General features: G+C 35.1%; 1 pseudogene; it reads right to left on the reverse strand.

The window, feature by feature from the left end:
• Nucleotides 1–15,549: 15,549 nt before the first annotated feature.
• LOC129521215 (40S ribosomal protein S4, X isoform-like) lies at nt 15,550–16,383 on the reverse strand (annotated as a pseudogene).
• Between the last annotated feature and the right edge of the window lie 653 nt (nt 16,384–17,036).

Raw genomic sequence — 17,036 nt, forward strand, 5'->3', positions numbered from 1 at the left:
ATGTTTTAGAGGTTTGCAGCATGTGTCAGTATCCTCTTCCTTTTTATAGATGAATAATATACCACTGCATGTATTATTACAATTTATTTATCCATTCATCCATGATAGATATTTGGGCAGATTCCACCATTTGGCTATCATGAATAGCACTGCTCTGTTTTTAATTCTTTGGTGGCATATATCTAGGAGTAGAATTGTGGGATAACATGGTAACTCTATGTTGAACTTTTTGTGGAATGGTCCAATTCTTTTCCATAGTAGTGAAATCATTTTGCATTCTCACCGACAATATATGAAGGCTCCATTTTCAATGAGTATACCGTAAAAATAAACAAATGTATTAGTAGTGCCCTCCCATATGTTGTTTACTGACTAGGAATAAAACTGAAAAGTCTGGAGCCTACTCCGGAGAGAGCACTCTGGCCCCATGTGAAGTGAGTGTGTGATCATGTATGTTTGTAGGATGAGATAGGGCTGGAACACTGTAATAGTGGGGAGGAGGGTCTGACTCCCTTTGCCTCGCTTCTCCATCTGTAAACGTGAAGCTGCTGCAATGAGATTCTAGGTTACCCCTCAGAGCTCAGTAGGCCACTGATCATTTATTATTTCTCAGGCTCTATTCTGATGAGCATTTACATTTTATACCCGAGAGGAATGAAAATAAGTCATGACCTGACTTCTTATGAATTGTACGAAAATTACATGTACCGTTTGCTTTGCTCCCTCTCAGCACAGTGGGCTGTGTTGCACTGATCTTATTGTAGATGCCTTTATGGCAAATGCAGCCTCTTTTTTTCTTTAGGACACCACAGTATAAACAGCAATCATAGCAATATAGAGAAGCTGCCTTGCATAAAGCACAATGCATTCTTCACAAACATAATTTCACTTAAGTCTCATTAGAACCTATCTCTCCTTTACAAATAAGGGATCTGAATCTGAAAGAAGTTAACAAATTTGCTCTCTTCTACCCAAGTAGAAGAGCTGGATTAGAACACAGATTTGTCTGATTCAAGATAACTGCTCTTTCCATTTCAGTCCGGGGGAGAGAAAAACCCTTTCTGTATTTCTTCTGAGTGCCTCCCAGTCATTTTACCCAGCGACTTTGACCTTGGCTTGATTTAGCTCCATTACATATAGGGCACTGCTGAATTATAAAATATCACTGGCCCCATGAATAGGAGATTCTTTTCTAAAAACCCTTAATAAGGCCTAAGATGATCTCAGACAACCTAAAGAGACCCAGCCTCTCTGTATTCCTTCTCCCCTGAGGCAGGTGGGTGAGGATTTTTTTACTGTGCTTCATTAAACCCATTCTTTTGTAAGTTTGTACATTTATTTCTGATCCAGAAAAACAGAGATGCATTAAGCCAGTACATCTCAGAAGCTCAAATCCCAAGACGAATCATCTTTTTTTTATTATAAAACAACCAAGGTCCTATTATATAACCATTCTACATTTCCTATCCTGCATTCAATCAAAAATTTTACAAAGATCAGGAAACCCTATTGACAGCTCTAGAAATACAAATTGGAGGGAAGGACAGTGAAACCTTGCTGCAAGATCATCTTGATAAAGAAAAGTGTAAAGCAGTGAGAATATCACAGGCTAGGGCTTCAGAATCCCAAACACCAAGTTTTAATAATATGGCTACATACAAGTACACATTATTGCTTACCACAAACACCACTAAGGGTTGTGTTCATTGTTTATAAGATTCAAAACTAACAAAGATAAGGAGAAAAGTATTTTTCAGTCATGCATTAAGTCTGGCACTGGGCCTCCAACACTACTGAGGTCATTTATCAAGTCACCAGAGTAATTTCACTATTTAGCTATTTTCTCCAAAGACCATGTATTACTACTTATCTTGTCATCTGTGATGCTTAGCACCATACCTGACAGACAGAAATCACTCAATAAAAGTATGAAGAAATAATGGTAAAAGAAGCAAGATAAAATTGTTTCTGAAGGCAAAAGGCTTTTCTTATGCGGCTTAATGGCTTTGCTTTAGATTTTTAATATGGAGGAGGATATTCTAGAATGGCACAAACATAACTACATATTTTTAACTCTCAGAAGAAGGAGGCTCTAGAAACAGGGAAGATGAGCATAGATGATGCTTCTGCTGGCTACCTTTCTTCTGCTGACTTTGCAGGTGCACTTTCACCGTTCTTCACCTACTTGGCTGACCCAGAATGGATAGTATTAATGGGTTCCCTTGCCTCTGACTTTTGGTTGGATTAGACCAAGACAGTCATAGTAAGAGACCAGATAGCAAGAGGAGAGTGAGTGAGGTTATTTATTCTCTTTACTTCCTCCCCATTGGGTCACTGTGGACTGACTGCTTGCCTTTTTCCAGTAGACTTTGCCAGACCCATCTCTGTCTCCAGGGGCCCATAACTGCTCCTTCTATTCACCCTTTCAGTCCTTGGGACTTATAGGTCTCAGAGAATGTAATCAATGGTGTTCAGGCTTGTTTTCTCAACTTCCACTAATACAGTCATTATTTTTGAGTTGTAATAATATAATTCACTAGAAACTGTTTTTGTGTCTTCATTATTATATTTCTTTGGGGAAAAATGACATGTTACTACTAATCTGAAACCCTCAAATACACATTTTATCTTCATATTTTTATGTGTCTTTATAAGGCATTGTTTTCAATGTAGGGTTGTTTTGGAATATACTAAACTGCCAGTAGGATAGATTGCTACATTTCTTATGAAATTCCATATTTCTATTGTCTAAGTGAAGTGGATACATGATCTGATTGCTATGAAGCCAAAGTTATTCATTTTAGTTGGAGTTATTAAAGGTCTATAGTCCAACTACCTGGGTTCCAAATTCTGACTCCACCACTTACTTGAAATTTTTAGAAATTTACTAGTGCCTCAGGTTCCCATCCATAATATGTAAATTAGACTAGGGTAGTCATTGTTGTGTTTTGGGAAGGGCTGAGTGTAAACACTTAGCCCAGCGCCTGGCAAGAGCAAAACACCTGCTGTATGTTCCCTGCTATTATTATTTGCTACAGCATCTCTGTCATCCTCAGAGAGTGTCAATTACCTATGATTTGCCAAGAACTTTAATTTTAAAATAGAAATAATTCTAAACTGCATCTCCTTCTTTTCTGTGTTTTTAAGATAAAGACTACCTTGTCTTGGTGACCAGGCACATTTTAATAGACATTAATTTTTACTTACTCATGATACCACTAATAGATATTAAAGTCTTTTACTTTATTCAGTTCTTTACTAAACCTGAACAAGACGAACCTGCTCTATAACCGAGAAAGTGTTAAATACCAATTCTAAAAACATTTCTGGTTCTTTATGAATTATACAGACAATAAGTTCCCTGGGATTGCTGTGGATTTTAGTGATTAAAGAAGGCTTCATAGATAGGATTTCATCTGGATCTGGAAAAATGGACTTGTTTTTACTAATCCTCAGATGAAGCGAATCCATTTACACTATGGGCTCAGTCAGTTTCAGGTGAATGCTCCCCAACAGCCACCTGGGGATGAGCCTATCATGCCAGAGAAATGTAGGCTGGGAGGGTTTCATAACAACACCCAGCACAAGCTGGCCTGTTTTGAGGATTTGGATAAAGTACTTTAGGTTCATATCCCTGGCATCAAACTACCACTCCAAAGAAAGCAATGTTTTCCTCTCGTTCCCTCTTACAGGGCAGTGCTCTGATGTCCTGGACAAGCAAAAAAAGGAACTAGCACAAGAAACATTAACTTATGTTTCAGGTATGTCAAACAGGCCTTAGGATTATTAACTCACAGGATGATGTCTCAATTCTCTGCTTTGTCAAAGTACACTTGAAATGGATCATGTGTTTAGCAGTGAAGTGATATTTAGATGACTCTGCCCCATTCACAGTTTCTGTTTTGCAAGGAGCTGAAATAGAGAAGTTGAGCTAAAAGTCCAAATATGAAAGGACCTTCACAAAGCTCAAGGATTGTTTTGGGGGGCAGGGTCCAAGTGAAGAAGACAGGAGAAATGGCAATTGAAGAGCAAAGCCGAAGGGGAAGCAGAGAGCTGGAAGAGCAAGCCTGCCCCTTCCACTGCATGCACCTGCTGCCAACAGCTCTGTGCTTTGATGATGATGATGGGGGATTATAAGCTTCCTGTGGTATTTTTGGAGAAACTCTAAAAATCGTTTTTTCTAAGTTCAGGTTAGGTTGACTGTAAGAGGATTAACTGTGTCTCTATCAAAAAGGCTTTCAGGGATACGGGGATTTTAAGGCACTTGAAATAATCCCTGCAGAGCAGGCAAGAAAATAGTATCTTTACTTTAATCGAGTAAAAGATATTATTAAGGAATCACATATGATAGATATAGTTCAGTTTATTACATTTATACAAAAAGTATTTGCTTAGAAAAATTAAGCAATACTTTATGAAAGCAGCCTGATTTATGTATTTTTTTTCAGGTACTGATGTACCCCTTGTCTCAGCATGTCCGTTGCTTACAATTTTAAAAAATGTTATTGCCGTTTTTAATTTACTTTTCGCTCTCTCTGTCTCTGTCTATCTCTGTCTGTCTGTCTGTCTCTCTCTCTCTCTCATTTCTCCTCCTCTGGTGGTATAGAAATGCAGAATAGAGTAAGAGTTAAGAGTTTGATTGTGGCGTGAGGTAGATTGAGATTCACACTTAACCCTGGGCTATTTATTCCTTATTATGTCTTTCAAGTTACTTAGCTTCTCTGTCTCAGTTTCCTGATTAATAAATTGAGGATTCCAACTCATACATCATTGTTCTGGTGACAATCCACTGTGGTAAAATACATATGGTGCATAAGTATATGGCACATAAACATTGTGGAATACATGAAAGACAGTCCTTTTTTATTCATCAAATGAGCTTTTATGATGATTCTGTTGACAGCTCATACTACGTATTTATTGTACAAGCAAATTTATATTTACTTTCTCATTTTCAATTTTGCAGTTTGGTAAAGGTGATGATGACGATGATGAGGCCTCCTTGTGAGCAGACAAGAAAACTGAGCTCCAGAGATTTTAATTTGTAACTGCTAAATAGAAGAATTGAAATATGAAATTAGGACATCTGGTTTTAAGTAATTGAGATAATTTCTCTCTTAAGTGGTGTATACAGTGATAAGTACGGAAAAACAGGGAAGAGTGAATTTTTTTTAATCAATATGATGTTATCTTTTATAGCTCATTTCCCTGATTCTATTGTACTGTGGCTAAGATGTCTTGTCCTCACCTCAAAGGGCAAACAAACAGTGGCAGGAGAAATACATGTTGAGTGTGTGGAAAAGCACAGAAAAGGGAAATGATCAAGTATCTTCAATGTACCACTTTAAAGAATGAGACTTTTTATGGTTGCCCAAAGGTTCTTAAAACATGGAGCATACCATATAAAATATAATTTAGAAGAGCTATCCAGTCCCTCTGAGATAAGCAAATGGCTATAGGGATTTTAGCCAGCTTAGAAGGCAAAGCCAGGACACTTTCAGCCTCATTTATATCCTTGAAGGGAACTGTAGAATACAGTATTTTATTTAGCTTCATTTCTACTGGCAGGGAAAAAAAAGAGAGAGAGAGAGAGAAAGAAAGAAACATTATCAGCTCAAAAGGATTTTTCAGGTCTTAAGGATTAACCATTGAAAAGGAAGAATTTTATTAAAACTTCTTTACTTTAACCATCTCTAAAGGATTGATTTGAACTATAGATTCCAAGAGGTTGTAAATTAGGTAGCAGAATCATTCATCTTTACAAAATCAACCAGTCAGGGCATCAAAATCTAAACTCCTTGGAAAAAATAATGTTATGTTGCTTTCAATTGATTATTTCTATACTGAGAACATGATTAGAAGTTACTCCATTGGTTAGAAAAAAATGCTGTTTTTAACTTCAAGTGCACAATTTATTTCTCCTATATCTGCCTTGAGTATTTTCTTAAATGAAAGGATATTTAATTTTTATTTATTTAGCAGTTTTCAAAATGAGTTAGTTCCCTAGTATCCTCAAAAACCGATCAATGTTTGTGAATTTAAACAGGCACTCTATTGCAGTTATTATCCTTGTGGATGTTCGTATTGTCTTAATTTTGGTCACTGGAAGCATCTTTTAGCATCAAGTCTTTTGGACACAAACTTAGTGGTTCTGACAGCTTTCTCACACGTTTACAAAGCTCATCCTGTATACTTTGTACTCCAAGACTTAGCCATTTCTTAAGGAGCCCGGCTTCTTTTTAGTGGGCAACATATTTCAGAGACCACAGTTGAATGTGGGAGAAACCAACATTTTCTGTAAGATATTTTAGCATAGCTTGTTAATCAAAATCTTTAAATTATTATAATTGCATTTCAGTACCAAACCAGAGTAATTCATTTTATTTTTTTATCTTTAATTTTTTTTTTTACACCTTTTGATCTCCTTCACCTATTTCTCCCACTCCCAACTCCCACTTGTGGCAACCACCAATCTGTTCTCTGTATCTATGTTCTTGGTTTTTTCCCCCCTCTGCCTCAGATTCTGCTTATCAGAGAGATCATACAGTATTTGTCTTTCTCTGTCTGATTTATTTCACTTAGCATAATGCCATCCAGGTCCATTCATGTTGTTGCAAATGACAAGATTTCATTTTTTTCTGTTGCTGAATAATATTCCTCTGTGTGTGTGTGTGTCTGTGTGTGTGTGTGTGTGAGAGAGAGAGAGAGAGAGAGAGAGAGAGAGAGAGTGTGTGTAGCACAGTTTCTTTATCCATTCATTGATAGGCATTTAGGCTGTTTCCATATTTTGGCTCTTGTAAATAATGCTGCCATAAACATGGGGTTACATACAACTTTTTGAGTTAGCATTTTCATTTCCTTCTTATAAATACCTAGAAGTGGAATTGATGGGTCATATGGTAAGTTCTACTTTGAAATTTTTGAGAAGTGTCTTTACTGTTTTTTACAGTGGCTGTACCAGTTTACATCTCCATTAACCATGCACAAATGTTCCCTTTTCTTTACATACTTGTTAACACTTGTTATTTTTCGTCTTTTTGAAAATAGCCATTCTAACAGGTGTAACCATCTCATTATGGTTTTATTTATTTTTTTATTATGGTTTTAAATGATAATTAAAGATGTTGAAGATCTTTTCATATGCAACATGTTTTTTTTTTATTAATAGCTTCCTTTTTTGGTAGAGCTTTTTAGTTTAATGTAGTTCCTCTTTTTTTATTTGTGCTTTAGTTGCCTTTACTTTTGGTATCAGATTTAAAAAGTCATCACCAAGACCTACGTTAAGTTGCTTACCTCCAATGTTTTCTTTTAGGAGTTGTATGGTTTCAGGTTTTGTGTTAAAGCCTTTAATCCCTGTTCTTTAATCCTTTAATTTTTGTGAATACTGTCAGATAGTGGTCTAGTTTCACTCTTTTGCATATGGCTGTCCAGTTTTTCCATCACTTTATTTATTGAAGAGACAGTTCTTTCCCTAGTGTATATTCTTGACTCTTTTATTGTAAATTAATTGACTGTAAATTTCTGTGGGTTTACTTCGAGACTTTCTATTCTATTCCATTCCATTTTGTCCTTAGTCTCTTACAGTTTCTATATACATGTCTTTTACCTCCTTGGTTAAGTTCATTCTTAGTTTTTTTTTTTTAAGCAATTATAAATGGGATTTTTTTCTTAATTTCTCTGATAGTTTGTTATTATTGTATTGAAATACAGCAGATTTTTGTGTATTGATTTTGTATCCTCCAACTTTTCATTATGTTCAATAAAAGTGGTAAGAGTGTCCTTGTCTTATTCCCGATCTTTGAAGAAAAGCTTTCAGCTTTTTACCATTGAATATGGTATTAGCTGTGGGCTTTTCATATATGGCTTTTCATATGTTGAGGTACATTCTTTCCCTTCCCATTCTGTGGAGAGTTTTTAAAAAATTATTATTATTATTATAAATGGATGTTGAATTTTGTCAAATGCTTTTTATGCATCTATTGAAAATGTCAAATGATTATCCTTCCCTTTGTTAATGTGGCATATCATACTGACTGATTTGCATATGTTGAGGCAGGCTTGCATCCTTGCAATGGATGCCACTTGATCGTGTATGATTTTTAAAATGTATTTTGTTTAAGATTTTTGTATCTATGTTCATCAGAGATATTGGGAGAGTAATTTAGTTCAATAGTTCTCAGTTAATTTTGGTTACCTGTAAGAAGAACATTCTCATGATACAGTCTCATTATAGGTATATCTATTCATTTATAAACTATATATAAGTAATATTGTATTAATATGTATTATAAAAATTAGCCAAAAATAGAAATAGGGTTTTTATCATATTTTCTTTTCACACTTTAATGTATTGTATTGCAGGGGTGGGAGAGGTGGGGTTACCCTCCATTCCAGAAAATACTGTTCTATACTATGAAGATCAAATATCGCTTGTTATAATTTATGTAATACTTTATACTTTTACCTGACTGTTTCCTCTTGTAAGTTTTGAAAATTAAATCAAGATTTAGTGATGATTCATTCTTTGATAAAAATTATAAAGTGTTGAGATTTAGAAGAAGTAAATTCTGTTTCTGTTCAACATTATTTTTTGACTCATAGGCCCATTAGAATTCCTTGGCCAAGGTGGCCAAGGTAGGTACTTTTTTGCTTAGGTACTTGTTAGCAAATAATAAAAAAGTCATTTCCATGAAGTTTATTCATTTCCATTTCATTGGCACTGTTGAATGTATAAATAAAATCCTCTTACCTTTTCAAATGCTAGTGCTTACCTTCTGTTGAAATCAGTAGTTTTTATAGTTCTGGAAATTTAGTAAAATGGTCCTTAATCAGAGTTAGTTTGATTTGGGGGAATGCTGAATTTTCTTTTATGATGATAGATGTAAGGCTTGTGGAAGACAATGTTTGGGGTTTTATTATAAACGGGCATCTATTTAATTATGGTAATACTATTTAATATCAATGCCTGGGTGTGTGCTATAAACTATTGGGTTAATAAAAACTCTCTCTATATTTTTTACTAGTTTTTGAAGCAAAATACCATGTCACTGTTCAGAAATAGGTTATGTAATTCATGTTGAAAGATACATACTCATATAAAATACTATGGTTAAGAATGATCTTTGCCATATTTTAAAATAACTATATTGAATTAATTACAGAGCTAATAACTATCATTCACATTTTGCCCTGTGTTTCTTTTCACTGTGTAGTCCAGATTTGGTGAACCATAAAGAATCAAATAATAAATATTTATTTGAGGCTTTGCAGGCCATATGGTATCTGTTACAACTATGAAACTCTGCTTTTGTAGCATGAAATTAGCCTATGGACAATACATTAATGAATGACCTATACTGTGTTCAAATTAAACTATTTATGGACACTGAAATTTGAATTTCATTTAATTTTAATTGTCACAAAATATTTTTCTTCTTTTAACCCCCATCAATCATTTAGAAATATAAAAATCATTCCTGGTTCACAAGCCATAAATGAATAAGTGGTAGGTTGGATTTGATCTGTGAACCACAGCTTGCTGATGTCTGATATAGCAAATGGAACATAGCACACAGATTGGAATTTCTGTGTGGTTATTAATTTAAAGAAGACAAGAGAAGCTAATTTAAAAAAATAATTCCAGTATAGTTAATATACAGTATTAGATTGCACTTTGAATTTTGTTTACATTATTTAATTTGTCCCTGACAATGGCTTGTGAGGCAGGTGTGATTATTACTTCATTCTGCAGAAGAGGAACTTTTAGAAGAAATTCTAAAAATTACACAATGGTGAAGAAATTGGAAGTAGAACTTTTTTTTTTTTCTTATTTATTATAGTCACACAGAGAAAGGGAGGCAGAGACACAGGCAGAGGGAGAAGCAGGCCCCATGCACCGGGAGCCCAACGTGGGATTCAGTCCCGGGTCTCCAGGATCACGCCCTGGGCCAAAGGCAGGCGCTAAACCGCTGTGCCACCCAGGGATCCCTGGAAGTAGAACTTGAAGTACTACTCATCTTTAGACTTGAAAGCCTTGTCTCCTTGCCTTAGTAAGAGTATGAGTGTCCTTGTACACACACCCACACATACACACACACACACACACACACACATACATCCATGATACATGCCAGCCTAAAATTTCACCTACCCTTTATTTGAAATAAATCAGAAAACACTGCAGATAATTTATTATATAAACTTAAAATAGACAAGATAACCATCATTTCTTTAGTGATTTTTTTAAGAACATGTGTTCAGAAGTTTATACATATAATTCAGAATTTTAAGCCAGTATTTGAATCATCATCAATGCTAAAAGCAGTATCCTCAGAGTTTATTTATCTTTCCTCTGCTGTTCTTCTATAGTTTAGAAGAAACTTATCTAGAGAAAAATCAAGGATTTGATTGTTGAAATAGAGCCAATCAGAGCAGATGAAAGGGAAGCTGAGACCAATGAGATAAAAATATGTTTCTTTCCTCTAGGAATTCAAAGGCCACACACTTGAAAAGTATTTGATAAGGCTAATTTATTAATTTTATATTGATTTAAGGGAAATTACTTGTTTTGAGCTTTATATTGCTGTGCAATTTAGTAGGAGCCTTACGACATACGCTTTATGGCAACAATTTTCAAACTGTGAGTCATGACACATTAGTGGATCATGAGATCAATATGGCAATGTGGTCAGCTTTAAAAAATGGTACAATAAAAAAACAGAGTGCATTGTTCTAAATAAAGATAAGTATTGTTTCACTTTAGCTTCAATTGTAGATATTTTGTTCTGTCTCTGTCAATGTGTTCTCTGGGTCCTCATTTGAAATGAATTTCTCACTGTGAATGGTGGTCCCAAGTCCTTGGAAGCCCTGATTTTATGGAGGTGGTAACTCACTTTCACTTTTGCTGCAGTGTAGTTCATTGTCTCAGTACAAACTCAGACCCCAGCTCTAATTATTAGTAAGTAATCTAGAACTTTATTTAGAGTGCATTTGATTTAAAATGATGCCTTTTGTCATCAGTACATTTAGCTGTTCTTTTTTTTTTTTTTAATTTACATTTTTATTTTAGAGAGACAGCACAAGCAAAGGAAGGGGCAGAGAGAGGGAAATGAGCAGACTTCCTGCTGAGTATGGAGCCTGAGGCCTTGATCCCAGGACCCTGACCTGACCTGAGCCAAAACCAAGAGTTGGACACTTAACCGGCTGAGCCACCCAGGCGCCCCAGTACATTTAGCTGTTCTAAGCAAGAAAAGCTCAGATTCAGAAGTTTGAACAGATGTTTAATAATAGTCTATGAAACCATGGCAGATTCTTGGAGAAGTCAGATACAGGAGAGAGGACATAGAAGGGAAAAGGAACTAGAGACAGGCAAAAACACACATGGATATACAGAAGCCATTTCACAAAAACAGTTTCGGGCTTTTACACTACTGGAAGGCTATACAGAATAGTGACAGAAAAAAAAAACTATATTTACTAGAATAGTGATACGAATTAACTATTTTTTAATGGGTAACACATTTATTTCCATGTGAAACTCTGAACCAGTTGTTTGAATATCTTTTGTTTGTAGAAACTATTACTAGGAATAAGGTAAAACTGGGGGAATCAGGCAGTACAGTTTTGATGTTTTTATTTTATTAAGATAAGGAACAAAATTAAGTAGCTCTCATCCTTTATAACATCTTTTGTTTATTTAAAGGGCATTTTATTCAATGAAAAATCACAAGTTACAAAAAAAAAGAGTCCATTTTATTTTATTTAACATTCACTATCTTTTTTTCCTTTTTTCTTTTTTTCTCATTTCACTGCACACTGAAGAAAACTTACCGAGTTTCATTTGGTAACCACCGTTCTAAATTTCTTTCCAGAACTATGGAACGGGTGTGACTGCCAGTCTGCTAGTCTATCTATGTTCCTATTCAAAAGAGGAAACACGAGACCTTGGGAACATGTGGAAATGCTAAATTATAGCCATACATTAACTGACTTTCCAGCATCTGAGGGAAAGGGTGGTTCTCAGAAAGGAGATTAGTATTTGAAGGGAGAAGCAGACAGTTAGACAAATGCAATGATGGATGATAGCTGGGTGATTCTATTAGAGGCTATTGGCTATGTATGAGTGCCTAGATATTTCCTAGTATCTCTGTTTTTTGGCCATGGTTTAATTGAAATGTTAGACTCTTAACATGATATAAATCACAGTAGCTAGCTAAAAAATTTCATTTATGATATCCACTGTGTCTTACTAACTCACCTCTAAGTTTACATGTCATCACCTCAAGATAACTGACATAATTAGGATTGTTGTCTCAAACTTCAAAAATTGTTGTTTTACCTAACTCATGTTTATAGTCTTCTTGAATAGTACCCTCACATATACTGAAGGAAATGGTTCCAGAATTAGATAATTTAGATTATTTGATTTTGTACATTAAATCATTTAAAACATTTGCTCTAATCTGCCTTCTTTCTTCACCTAATCATGGGTGGAATTCATACCTCTCACAGAGCTTTACATCTTTTTCTTTCAACCTTTAACTTGGAAGATAGTTTTCTGTTAAAAATGTATAAAAATACATTTTGCATTCAATTGTTATCATTAGAAACAGTACATAAAACATTCAGCAACTGCAGGTCAATGGTAGCATCATTATTCTTTAAATCCTTTCTTAAAGTCTTTCTATTCTTTAGAAAACCAATGAAAGGGCTCATTTACCTAATATTATCCTGGTTTTTAGCAAAATCACATGTGTGTTCTCCCTAAAGATTGCACTCCCCACCATACAAATTCCATAAACCTATGCAGCTGTCCAAGAAGGATGATGCTGGGCTTTCCAATCCCACTCAGATGTGTTGATGGATGTGCACCGAGCTCTGCTGTGTGCTAAAAATGTTCTGGTTCCAGCACTCGCTGCTTGACAAGATCAGCCGTAAGTTGATGAACATCTCTTCCTAGGTCCTTCAAAGAACCCTACAATTATTCTCTCAGTGACTGAAGGAGTTTGGGCAGAAGATTGGGAAAGTTGGTGCAGATATTTTAATGTGATTGTCATTCTGAGAGAATCTTGCCCTAGACTTTCAGCAATTGTTCAAAGCCTAGTTCAGTCATTGGTAATTGTCACTATCACACTGTTCTTACACTGCCTCCATTGTCAGTAATAAATTAGGAAGAAAGCCATGAGAGGCAAAGCACAGGTTCATTTGTTCTTTAAGCTTTAAAAGTGACTTTTCACACATAGTGTATCTTAATTTAAAGCCAAATAGATTCAGTTGTGTATTGAATTTTTCTTCCACATTCATCTTATGAAGCTATTCTTAGAGGAAAAATGAGTAGGTCTAGATCTCCTTACTGGCCATCTAAATGGCATTTGAAAGGGGATATGACAGTTTATATTTTATGCAATTTTCCTCTACAACTCCAACTGAAAATCAGCCATTTTTCATTTACTTGTCTTCTATATAATCACAGAAATCCTGATTTCTTCTCTTTAAGGAATCAGTATGGTCTCATTGGAGTGCAGGAATTTGGGGATATCTTATCGACTTCTAATAAAAAGCATACTTAAAAATAATTACAAACACTGTAAAAATCATCTTTATTTAGATTATTTTGAGAACATGAAGGTTAAGAATGACTAAGATATATAGTGTGTGTACCTTAGGCAGCTAAATTAAGTCTCATGATGATTTTGGTCAAGTTGATTAATATCTCTGACCAAAGATTTTTCATTATTTAAGAGTTTTAAAAATAAAAGCATCATCTAGTTAGTTTATTCATTCATCTATCAAGAATTTACTTAATGCCAATAGTTGCCAAACTTTAAGCTGGTCCTAGAAATACATAGGAGAGTAGGAAGTAATGCCTTCCTCAAGGCCAGTAACTCAGTGACAGAAATGTATATTAGACATTATTGAAGCATTTGATATGAGAGCATAACTCAATCAAGGAGTTTCAAAAATTAAAATTTATTTTACTTTCAGAATTTCTTGGTGTTACTTCATTTTGCCAATATTTTGACTTTACTGTTTTCAAAGTAGATCAAATTATCTACATGAAATGTGATTGAAGTCCTGGTCTCAACACTATCAGAAAAATCTCATCCTGTGCAAATGTAGTTAAAATAATGCTAGACTAGTGGCCCTTCACTTCATCTTTCTATGCCAAGTTACTCCCCCATAAGACAGGGTAATATTTTCTAGTTCCCAAAGTATTTGTATAGATCAAATGAGATATAATGTAAAAACAATATAAACTCTAATTTAAGACTATTAATCGTTATAGTAAAATCTTAGAAAATGAAGAATTTGGTTTGTGAAATCTTATCAGTGAAGGAAATAGTTTTGAATGTCATTCTGATTTTCCTTTTACATGAACAATGAACACAGAGTGTTTAAGAGTATGAATTAGAGGATTTAGCATTAACATCACAGTTCAAAAATCTCTGGCTATACGTTCTACCATTTGCTCTACATGGAAAAATCATCTAATTTTTCTGAATGTCTCAGTTTACATTTAGGTGCAAGGAATTATTCTTCCAGGATTTCAAGTTTATTATTGTAAAGGCTTTATGATATTGTGGGAGGAACACTGAACTGAGAATTTTAAAAAAGTAGCTTAGAGTTCTTCATCTGCAATTATTTGTTATCCTTCCCAAGTTTTGGTTTACTCTTCTGGAGAAAATAGGAATAATAATTACCATTCTGTTTACTTTATTAACTAGTGGGGAAGAATAATTGAACAAAGACTGAAATGCCATATGGATAAGGGGTTGTGTCTGGAATTGCAATAACAGGGCATCGATTGCGCTGAGAGAGTTCAAACTGTGGTAAATGCAACTTTCCTGAAATGTGGAATTATTTTAATAATAGAAACTGCCCTGGCATTTACTTTATGTGAGTTATTTGTGCAGAAATAATAACCATGATTTTCATTGCCTTTTCATGAGTCCTGGGAAGCAAGAGCCTTTGTCAGAACCTTATAGGTATATTTGCCTCAGGACAGAACTACTGCCAAATAGACTGGTAGTAGTGTTTATCTACCTGAGGATGTTCCAGCTAAACAGTATTCCATTTTTTTAAAGGTTATTTGTTTTAAATGAATTAATTGTGACCATCACACACACACACACACACACACACACACACACACACACACGCTCTGGTCAGAGAAAAAGGATTTTTTTTCCATATGTCAGAAGCTATGGAATCTTGATATTTTGGACTCATTTAAATAGCAATATTTTATAAGGGATCAGAAAAAGATGAAAGTAGAAAGGATCAAATATAGCTATAGCTATATTCCTTGGTGTAAAATAATTGTATGATGTATGGTAAGAGAAGCATTATAGTCTGTATGATAACAATGCAACAGATGTGATTTCACAGAGGGAATAAGGCTTTGAGTGGCTAGTCCCTATGAAATGTAAACCAAAACAATTTTTCTTGTCCAAGGAGGCAATGGATCCTCAACAGTTCCATGGATCTCCATCATAGGACTCTACACTACTTCTTTTTTTTTTTTTTTTTTTTTTGCTGTAGAATCTTTAATTAAGTATAAAGACTTCCAATCATGTCACCCAGGGACTATTTTACCCACTGCTCTGTTTGGCTGCCAGTCTCTTGTCTCTTTCCTCAGCAATGGTGAGGCGGATACCCTTTCCACGGGGAAGAGAAATCCATGGTTTGTTGCCTTTGCCAATAACAAAAATGTTGGGGAGTCGGGTGGCAAAGCTGTTGCCATTGGCATCTTTCATGTGAACTACATCAAAAGAACCAGGGTGTCTCTCTCGGTTGGTGATCACACCAATTCTTCCCAGGTTGGCACCTCCAGTCACCAATACACAGATTACCAGTATCAAACTTGATGAAATCCGTAATCTTTCCAGTCTCCAAATCAATCTGAATGGTGTCATTCACCTTGATGAGGGGATCAGGATAGCGGATGGTGCGAGCATCATGAGTCACCAGGTGAGGGATTCCTTTTGTTCCCACAAAGGTCTTTCTCACTTTGCACAACTTATACATGGCCTCCTCAGGTGTAATCCGATGAACAGCAAAGCGACCCTTGGTGTCATAGATTAGACGGAAATTCTCCCCAGTCTTGTCAATGCTGATGACATCCATAAAACCAGCAGGGTAGGTGATATCAGTTCGGACCTTGCCATCAATCTTAATAAAACGCTGCATACAGATCTTCTTCACTTCATCCCCTGTTAGGGCATACTTAAGTCTGTTCCTTAGGAAAATGATGAGAGGAAGACATTCTCTCAGCTTATGGGGGCCAGTAGATGGGCGAGGGGCAAACACGCCGGTCAGTTTATCCAGCATCCAGTGCTTTGGAGCTGCTACATGCTTCAGATGCTTCTTGGGACCACGAGCCATGGCTGCGATAGGCACCTACACTACTTCTTAGTCCAATCTCTTGCAAGAATCCCGTTTTAAATTATGGATTGCACAATTTTGAGATAATCGGGTGAAGTTATTAGTTTTCTTATTGTTGGTCTTATTCTCTCTATCCACCATCCCCAGAAGAGTGTCAGATACTTAGGAGGAATTCCTTTATTTCTTCTTGAAGGACTGGATGAAGAAGCAGGCTTCGTATAACAAGATTTACTTCTCTATACAGCTCTATTTGTTGTACAGTTTTTTTTTTTTTTTTTTTTTTTTTTTTTTGCAGAGAGATAGCCATTTTTTTATCTTGCTATTGCTATACAATCCTTAGTGTTTTTGTGCTTGGTAAAACCTTAATAAATTATTATTGAATTTATGACTATAAATACATTTATTTAAATATAATTTGGGTATTCCTCTTGGTATATAAACATATAAGTCAATGATGAAATTTTAATTAAATACATTTAATCATTATTCCTTTTTAAAAAGCTCTTCTTTATATGCTCTTTTCATAAAAGTTTATATGAAACTGACTCAATACTTAAGGTATTTTTAAGCTTTTTCATGAATGATTGCTTTTTATAAATACTTAAGTTCTAAATACATTGACTTAAAATAACTGATTGAGTTTATTGGATAGT

Source organism: Nyctereutes procyonoides, unplaced genomic scaffold (genome assembly GCF_905146905.1).
Source record: "Nyctereutes procyonoides isolate TBG_1078 unplaced genomic scaffold, NYPRO_anot_genome, whole genome shotgun sequence".
NCBI lineage: Eukaryota > Metazoa > Chordata > Mammalia > Carnivora > Canidae > Nyctereutes > Nyctereutes procyonoides.